The 10,126-nt window shown below is 31.5% G+C and overlaps 1 long non-coding RNA gene across 2 annotated transcripts; it reads right to left on the minus strand.

The window, feature by feature from the left end:
* Positions 1-3,260: 3,260 nt before the first annotated feature.
* LOC135152004 (uncharacterized) lies at positions 3,261-5,229 on the minus strand. Of its 2 annotated transcripts, XR_010291063.1 has the most exons (3): positions 4,753-5,229; positions 4,375-4,457; positions 3,261-4,071 (listed from the first exon to the last, which is right to left on the minus strand). It is a non-coding gene; the product is annotated as an uncharacterized LOC135152004 (long non-coding RNA). The 2 variants fall into 2 exon arrangements; XR_010291064.1 differs by lacking the exon at positions 4,375-4,457.
* Between the last annotated feature and the right edge of the window lie 4,897 nt (positions 5,230-10,126).

Below are 10,126 nucleotides of genomic sequence, written 5' to 3' on the forward strand. Positions count from 1 at the left end.
TGTGATTTCTACTGACGTAATTCTTTATGTTTTAGGTTCATGCTCGTTCTCTTTTGAACATTTTTGCTTGTGGCCTTGTACTTGTGTAGATTCTAAGTTGGAAACCTCGTGTTATCCTTCCCTAGTTTTTCAATGCCAGAACTGTGTGAAAGCAAATTAATATAGCAAAGGCAAGTCTACTTTAAAGGAGTTAGCACAAGGTACATATAATAATATTCAGTTGTGCTCCAACTAATGTGGATCAGACATATGCACATACTTGGCAGTTGGCATGCAGTATCTTCTCAAGTCTATTATATTTCCTAGATCTACAAGTTGAGTACCTTGTGCATCAGCTTGGAGGAAACCCTTGGTCACGTAAATTTATCAAAAAATCAATTATATATGGATTTAGTTATTTTGGCATGTGACTAAGAATAACTCTACCATATGGAAAATTTATGTCCTTAATGTGATTGTATCTTTGTTTATATTAGCTCCGTGACATTTATAAAGGCATCTGAAGACAAAAGTGGAACCTTGGACATCATTGAAGATAAAATATCAAGCGCCATAATGATTCCTCGCCCTCATGGTGAGGTATGCAGGTCCAACTTTAGCTACTTTTCTAGTCTGAGATATCATGTTTGCTGAAACAATTTAGTCAGTTAGTTAATGTTCCTTTAGTTCTGTAGATCAGTTTCCTGCTAATGTACTATCATGTAAATTTATGGTGTCTGGTCAACCATAGAAACCAGGTAGTCTTCTTCACCATGTAAATCAATGGTACCTTGTCAAACTAGAGTTACCAGATGTTGTTCTCAATGAGGCAAAGTACTTGTTACTATTGGTGTATCCAGAAACTTCAATAGTTCAATTTATCATGCTAGGTGTTTTCGATGGACATCGTTAGAATATATATAATGCTCTGTAATAAACACACTACGGTACCAATATTCTAATTCATAAAACTTATAGAGCATAGTATCATTAACTCTAAAATTAAATTGTGATGTTTCGGCATTGTTATATTCATTTATTTGCATGTATATGGTTTATTATCAAGTTTAATCTTAAACTACATGCAAATATGTTAACTGCATATTTAAGCAACATGCTTTAGTGCACAGAGTGCAGCTGTCATGCTGCCTTCCGAATGAAGAATCCTGCCAGCAATCTGCCAAGTCACCGATGAACTCTAGATTTCATTACTGCACCACCAAGGCACCTAATGATGGAGTTCACAACTATAGAAACACATATTGACTCATATACAAGGCCAAGTTGATTAATTTTCAGTGACGTTGCAATTAAAGATAGATTAATTTATGTTTTGTTTATTGTATATCTTTAGGTTATTTAGATATTTGGGATTTGTCATCCTCACGGGACATATTGGTGGATATTTGATGATATATTTGGTTGGCTGTAATGGTGTTTATTAGTTTGGAATGATAACTTTTGTTTACGATTTTTTGAATTGTTAATTACATTTTCTAGCCTAGCTTGTTAATTTCTTATTACAAAATTATTGTCCAAACAAATGATTTACAAGAGTAATGAAATAGAAACAGTTGTCCAAATATTTAAAAGACAACAAGTTGGCAGAAAGAAAACGATTGTATGAAATAACCAAACACAAAAGAAAAAGAAAAGAAAACCGTTGTGTGAAAGTCTACAAACAATGTAATTTGAAAAATAAAATTGTTGTATAAGAGACATACAAACAAGTTAATAATAGAGCTAAAACCATTGTCTAAATGGATATTCTTCAAGCATTTGTAGAACAAAAATCATTGTACAAGAGTTTTTGCACAACTGCCGCAAAAGTTAAAATATTGTTAGAAGGGTCCTTATACAAGTGTTCTTGTGCTCTTAATCCGTTGTGATACAGAGTAAAACACGAGCATCTCTACTTCAAATTTCGTTGTATGATCCTCTTACCAACAAGTCTAGCTAACTATTAAAACTGTTGTGGATAGTCTTACTAACAACACAAATTTGTAAAACGACTATTGTTAAGAAGCGTTTATAACAACACTCCTTTTTAAGAGTAACGTTGTTGTTTCTGGGTGTTGCACAACATTTTATTTAGCGTAAACCATTGTGTTGCGCACTATCACACAACCGTTCGCCCGTTGTCTGATATGTATATCAGACGGCGTCTCGATAGACCACGGTTTTCTGAGGTCTCAGACAACGGGCAAAAACCGTTGTCTGATGCTGTTTTCCTTGTAGTGTTGTGAACCAAACCAGTGCACTAAGCGTCAGCACGTACGGAGCTTTGCAAAGTATTTATATGTCATTTGTTCGAAAGCCAAGCCAAGTCAAATGCCAGCTATGCCAAAGTTTCTACTCAAATGCCATATGTCAAAGCTTCCACACAGATCTATACGGGGAAGTGACATTTCTAGATATGTGTGCACTTATATATTTGTATATGTACAAATATATATGTATATATGTATATTTAATTAAATATAATATATATAATATATGTGTATATATGTTTTTAAACATATGTATATGTATATTTATATGTATATATATATTTAAATAAATATATATGTATATAGTATATGTATATATATATTTTACATAAACATTTCACTACAACAAAAACAGCATCAGACAACGGTTTTTGCCCGTTGTCTGAAACCACGGAAAACCGTGGTCTATCGAGACGCCGTCTGATATGCATATCAGACAACGGGCAAACCGTTGTGTGACAGTGCTCAACACGATGGTTTACGTTAAACCAAATGTTGTGCAACACCCGGAAACAACAACGGAATTCCTAAATAAAAATGTTGTTATAAACATCTCATAACAATAGTCATTTTCCAAATTTGTGTTGTTAAATAAGACTATCCACAACTGTTTTTATAGTTAGCTAGACTTGTTTGCAAGAGGATCATACAACGAAATTTGGAGTAAAGATGCTCGTTTTTATCTCTCTAGTACAACAGTTTCAGAGCACAAAAACACTTGTGTGAGAACCCTTCTAACAATATTTTATCTTGACAGTTGTATGAAAACTCTTATACAATGGTTTTTGTTCCACAAATGCTATAAGAATATAGATTTAGACAACGGGTTTACTTCTATTGTTTACTTATTTGTTCATGTCTTAGACAATAATTTTATTTTTAAAATTGTGTTGTTTGTAGGTTTTGAGACAACTTTTCTTTTTCTTTTCCTTTTGTGTTTAGTTATGACAAACAATGGTTTTACATAATCTAATTAAACTATGCTGGAGAATATAATTAAGAAGCCATAAATTAATTAGTAACAAAAGCTTTCATTGCCAACTATAGTAACAACATATATACAACCACATACAAAAATTTAAAATCTTTAAATGTTTCACACAACTGACAGAGCCTGTACAAAGTAGATAGAAGCCGACAAAAAGAGCCTCGCAAAATGAGCACCTTGTTGGAGTTTTACCTTCATCATTGTTGCCAGAAAAATAATAACTCCTAGTGTTAGAGTCTTGGGGCTATTCAAGGACAGCCACATAAGTGCATTCACATAACTCAATTGTTCTTCCAAGTCCTGCATTTTGGATTTCAGTCTCATAATCATGGTTGCACTTTCATAGTGTAGCTGTTGCTGTGCTTGGTAAAGTAGAAGTGCCATATCACGAACAGTGGTTACTGATTCACTAATTGTCAAAGGATTTCGTCCTAGAGCAGCATCACTAAATATGGGATCTTGTTTACTGAGATTGAAGTTTAGAGGAGCAATCCCCTGTAACAAAATAGGTAAAAAAACAAGGGACCAAATGACATTATGAATAGGTAGATATCGAATATCCAAGTGCAAACACATAATATTCATCTAAAGGTTTTTTGTTCTTTTTGTTATATTTTCTATTGCAGGCACTTGCTGTGTGCATCATATAGTAGGTAAAATTGCCTCTTCAAATAACAAATAATTACTGACGTATACATATGGAGCTAGCTGATAATTTATTCTTGATATGGATGGATCCATATAAAATTGAAATATAACTTATGTGGTGGATGGCCAGAATTGTAAAAATTGCTTCCACACTCCAGCTGCTCAAAGGAGATGACCGATAGCACCCTGAGCAATGGTATATTAGACTTAATAACATAAACGATAAAAGATGAAAAAAACCAGAACATGCAGAGCTACACATATAATTCTTCCCAAAATGTTACTATGCTCATGTATGTACTCTCCACGGTGAAGCAGCACTACTAATTTGACTCATCATTTGGACACTATAATTTGATGGAAGGTAAGATATGATGAAGTATAAATGTATAATAGTGCATGACAATAACACGATAATAAATTTAGGCTGATCAAGAATATATAAAGTAAACCCATAAGTTGAGTGAAACACTACTACAGTGGAAATACCTTGGTTGAGGACAAGGCTAGGTCACCAGAAGCCACACAATTTGAAAACACAGATTTAATTGCTTTGGCTTCTACCATATCACCTAATTAGACGAGTTGGAAAAAAGAGCAACTTAAACTTGAATATAGTACATAATATAACATCCTTCATAAACAACTGAACTTAACAAAATTTGTGTTCCAAATCAATATTTAATGAACATATTAGCACTTACAATACAAATTTTCAGGTGGTTGAAGTTAACCCCCACTGCATATGCATATGAGGGGTTTTTTTTATTAAGCCATCAGCAGTATTATTTTTATGCCTCATGTAATCAATGAATGGCCAATTAGCAACCAGGACTAATCTGATGACTATTAATTTAAAGCTATTACCTGTTGTAAAGCACGCATCATTGCCAGTATATATAGCACCTCTTCCATCAGCTTGTGGTGCAGAGATATTTATTTAATTGATGAAGAAGCATGTATATCCAGAAATTAACAAACTTCATCAGCCAAAACTGAAATTAAATTAATAAAATCTACTCTCTTCAAACACACAGATTAAAATCAAGGCACAAATGTTATCCCAAAAAACCAAGATCCAGACAAGATCCATCACTATGTTCACTCTAATAAACACAACTGCTACTAAAATCACACACAAACAAAAATCTCAAATAGATTCAAACTTTATCCCCAAAGTCAAGCATAATTACACAGTAAAAACCATTTGTTTACCTCTTCATAAGGTCAACGCCGGCCTCAAAAACCTCAACGACCTTTGGGGTCACCGCCGACAGAACAGATCTGAGTAAACTTTGTAGAAAATGAGATAGAGACGGAGAGAGGGGGAGTGAGTGCAGAGGAGGGTGGCGAGATGTTCTGTTATTCAACAAAGCAATAGCGGCGAGACTAGGGGTCACAAAACAGAAGAAGAGGAAGAGATAGATGTAGAAGAAGAGAGAATCTCTAGGTCAAAATAAGGGGGGGAATGAAAATTTGGATAAAGAAGTAAAGGGGGAACCGAAAATTTTAGTTAGGGAGAAATGAAATTAGTTGATCCCGTGAGATAAAAATAACTATAATATAAATAACAAGATAATTGTATTGTAATATCCATGTAGTTGAATTATGAATAAATGAAATTTTTCAAAATTATATATTCATAGTTGATTACAAAAATTTCATATTAAATAAATAAATAAATCTATTGATGTTAATATCTAATTATTTTAATTATTTGTGAAAATCTTCAAAAAATTAAAATTTAATCTTGTAAATCTTCTTAACAAAATATAGTAAAAATATAACTATTTAATAAAAAAAATAATTCTTTAAAAGTTAAAAATTCTCATTTTCTCGATGCATTTCATTTTCGTACTCTGTGTGAATAAAATATAAACATTGGTATTGTTCATTTGTAAGAAGATATTTTTGTGGTTTAAACGTGAGTATTAGTATATATTTTATGTTTACGATATAGAATATACTAAATAAAAGTTTTGTTATCTATAAGGTTAATCCGTTATTAATTTCGAAATATTATTTTTCGATGATCCAAACATACGGATCATAATATCTATCAATACTACTCATGTATATTTTTTTTAAAAAAAATTTTCAATATTTATTTATATCTTTTTAAGAGTTAAATATTCTGGTATCTTTGATCAATTCTTATTTTTGTACTTTTTATCTAAAAAGTATATTTATATTATGCATATGTCCAAATTTGTATTATTCATTTGTACTAAGAAGATAATTTTGAAGTATTAGTAAGTGTTTTATGTTTACTATTTAGAAAGTACTGGATAGAATCTTTGTTATGTATATGATTAGCTCTATATTAATTTTTAAATATTTTTTTCGATGATCTAACCGTACGGATGTCGAGAACTAACAATATTAGTCATGTATAAACAAAATTAAAATTTTTTATGTTTATTTTGTATGTTTTTTTTAACAATAATAGTCAAACGTAAATTTTGTCTTACTGTAAAAAGGTATATTTTGTCTTGTAGTGTGTAACAGACAACAGTTTTGTACGTAACTCTGTTGTATCATTGAAAATGACACAACTGTTTACGCAATTTATACCGTTGTAAGAGAATCTATTGTCTAAATTAGGCTCAAACTACGCTTCAGGGAAAAACCGTTGTATATAAGTAGTGTAGACAACGGTTTATTGGAAGAAAACCGTTGTATAATATATTTTCATTTTTATGAGTTAAAAATTCGCATTTCCTTAATCATTTATTGTTTTTCAACTATTTGTAATAGAATATATATTTATATTATGCATATATGCAAATATGTATTGTTCATTTGTAATACCAAGACAATTTTGTAGTTCGAACGTAAGTATAAGTATATGTTTTATGTTTACAATTTGGAAAGTACTGGATAGAATCTTTGTTATGTACTCCCTCTGTCCCATTTAATTGTATACTTTTCTTTTCAACTGCTCGACACGCATTTCAATGCTCTTATAAAATATAGTTCCGTAACTTATTTTTGAGATTTTCTTTTTCTGAATAAAAATATAACATCCAAACTTTAATTCAGAAAAAGAAAAATTTAAAAATAAATTACACAACTACATTTTTCAGGAGCATTAAAGTCCGTGCCGCGTCCCCGTCCCCCAATGTATACTACTCAGGGGGACGGAGGGAGTATACGATTAGCTCTGTATTAATTTATAAATATTTATTTTGATGATCTAACCGTACGGATGTCGAGAACCAACAAAATTAGTCATGTATAAAAAAATTCAAATTTTTTTATATTTATTTTGTATGTTTTTTTAACAATACTAGTCAATTGTAAATTTTGTCTTCTTGTAAAAAGGTATTTTTTGTCTTGTAGTGTGTAAGAGACAATGGTTTTTATACGTACGTATGTTGTATCATTGAAAATGACACAACTGTTACGAAAGTAATACTGTTGTTAGAGAATCCATTGTCTAAATTAGGTTTAAACAACGCTTCACGAAAAATCCGTTGTATAAAAGTAGTGTAGACAATGGTTTATGGGAAGGAAACCGTTGTATAATAAATTTTCATTTTAATGAGTTAAAAATTCGCATTTCCGTGATCAATGCTTGATCTAATGCAAGAAAAACCTATGACTATCAAGAAATTGATTATTTTGTTATAACTTTGGTTAGGACTTTTGAATCTTTGGAATCTCTTATGTACATTTATTTTCTTAAAATTCATTCAGTTATACAACATTTTATTAGTTAGTAGAGGCTTGTCTATAAAGCCATGTTACGATGCTAACAAAAACACTTGTATGTTAGCTTTCCAGTCACACAACACTATATAAAACCCTTGTTTGAAGTGCTCGTAAACAACACAAAAAATAAAACACTTGTCTAATTACAACAACGGTTTCTTGAACTATTGTCTGAAGTTTCTTCACACATCAGCTCTGAAAACAGTTGTCTAATATGCATCATTACACAATACCATAGTTAAGATACCGTTGTCTGATTGAATTTACTAGACAACAGTTTTTTAACCGTTGTAGGCAGGGCCGTTCCATACCTTTTGATGGCCCTGGGGCGAAAGAAGAAAATGGACCCTAATTTTTTTTTACTTCACTAAATTTGATAAAATATGACCTTATAGTAACGTAAACTCAAATTTTAGTCAACTTCCATAAGAAAATAATTATAAAACAATAAAGTGTACTGGATGTAAAATTGGAAGATTAAACAGATGTTTGATGACATTATCTGTTAGTGCATGATTGATAGTACCATTAATTTAGTTACGAACGTAGTCACTTAGGAAAGAATAGGCTTATATATACTAATAATAATACATAAATTATAAAAAATTTGGGCCCCTAAACTTTTTGGGCCCTGGGCGGTCGCCCTGGTTGCCCTCCGTCTGGACCGGGGCCTGGTTGTAGGTCGTAGGTGTTAGACAATAGTTTTTCGAGGACGAAAAGAAAGTGTTGTGTCTTTTTTCCAAACAACGCTTTTTTCACCGTGCGTTGTCTGATCAGTGTTGTCTAATGCCATATTTGTTGTAGTGTTTATATAATTAAGTGTATATATATATATATATATATATATATATATATATATATATATATATATTATGTGCATAAATATATTTATATTTATAGAGAGCTATATATATCTTTATATATATATTTATATTTATATTTACACATAGTTATATGTATATTATATATTTAAATATATGAGAATATATTTAAATATATGTATATATATTACTATATGTTTATATAAATATTATATATATGTATATATTTATATATACTTTTCTTTATATATTTATGTTTATATTTATATTTATAAATAACTATATATATCTCTATATATATTAATATATATTTATATTTGTATTTACACATAATTATATATTATATATATTTAAATATATGAAAATATATTTAAATATATGTACATATATTATTATATGTTCATATAAATAAAATATATATGTGTGTATATATTTATATATATTTTTATTTATTAATATAAACACAACATAATATATTATATTATATATTATATACATGCATATTAGGATGATGTCAGGTGTCTACTACAACCTAGGGTTTGCATGTGCATGTGATGTCATGTGTCCTAGGGTTTCAAGGAATGCACAGCTAGCACGGAGAGATAACATGAAGACCTTGCTGTGGCGCAAGTTAAAAGCTTGCATGTCCTGCAAATTCTGCTAAGGCAGACTTCAGTGCCTACAGTGGAAATTGTAGCGCAACTTGCTGCACATGAAGAAGAAGAGTGGACACCATAAACCAGCCTGCAGCGCAAGGATAAAATGGAATATACACATATGGCGCTACGGTTGAGATTATTATTAACCTGGTGTGTCAACTGCCATCTGAAGGATATTGAGCGCAAGTTGGATGATTACTGTATTGTCCATAATGGTGCATGCTATGATACTGATAAAAGGAGCAAGGCTAATCATGTAAAATCACATGTTGCGCTGGTAAGCATGCTGCGACTTCAGTGATACATGTGTGTATCTTGTAGGCGCCAGTTGATTTAAAGGCTGTAGAAACTAAGGCAAACAAATCAGAGTGGCACCACATGAGAATCATTGTGGAGCGCAACTTTGATTATTAAGGTAATATTGGCCAAGGCAAGTTCTACACTGTAGTACAGGGAGAACATACAAGCGCCACTTGCACTAACAGGAACAAAGAAAAGATGAAGTGGCGCCAGAAGACTATATAGTTAACCATGGTTAGTTTATGAAAAGCCTATAAATACCCCATGTGTGTTCTCACAATTGTAACACACTCTTGACACATTTTGTACAAACTCTCTCCACACAACCCCTTAGCTTAGCACACCAAAAGTAATATATTTTTAGAAGCTAGGGGTTGTAGTGTTTGTATCAATAGTCATTGTAGCCAACCTTCGGGTTTGGATTTATAGCACCTTCGAGGTATTTATCAATATACAGATATACCTTGGAAAATATTGTGTGTTGGTTTAATATTTTCATATCCTCATAAACCGACCCGATATATATCCGGAACACGAAACCCATTACAGGACTGCAATTTATTTATCCGCAAGATTCAAAAGAATTTTAAATTGTAGTAAGTATCGTATTCAACCCCCCCTTCTACGATACTTTGGACCTAACAATTGGTATCAGAGCCAGGTTGATTGATATACAAATCAGGATCCTTATCGTACGGAAAATCAAGAACCTAGCTTTTGATATTTGATTAGGGGAAATGTTCTTCC

This window comes from Daucus carota, chromosome 4, assembly GCF_001625215.2.
Source record: "Daucus carota subsp. sativus chromosome 4, DH1 v3.0, whole genome shotgun sequence".
Taxonomy (NCBI): domain Eukaryota; kingdom Viridiplantae; phylum Streptophyta; class Magnoliopsida; order Apiales; family Apiaceae; genus Daucus; species Daucus carota.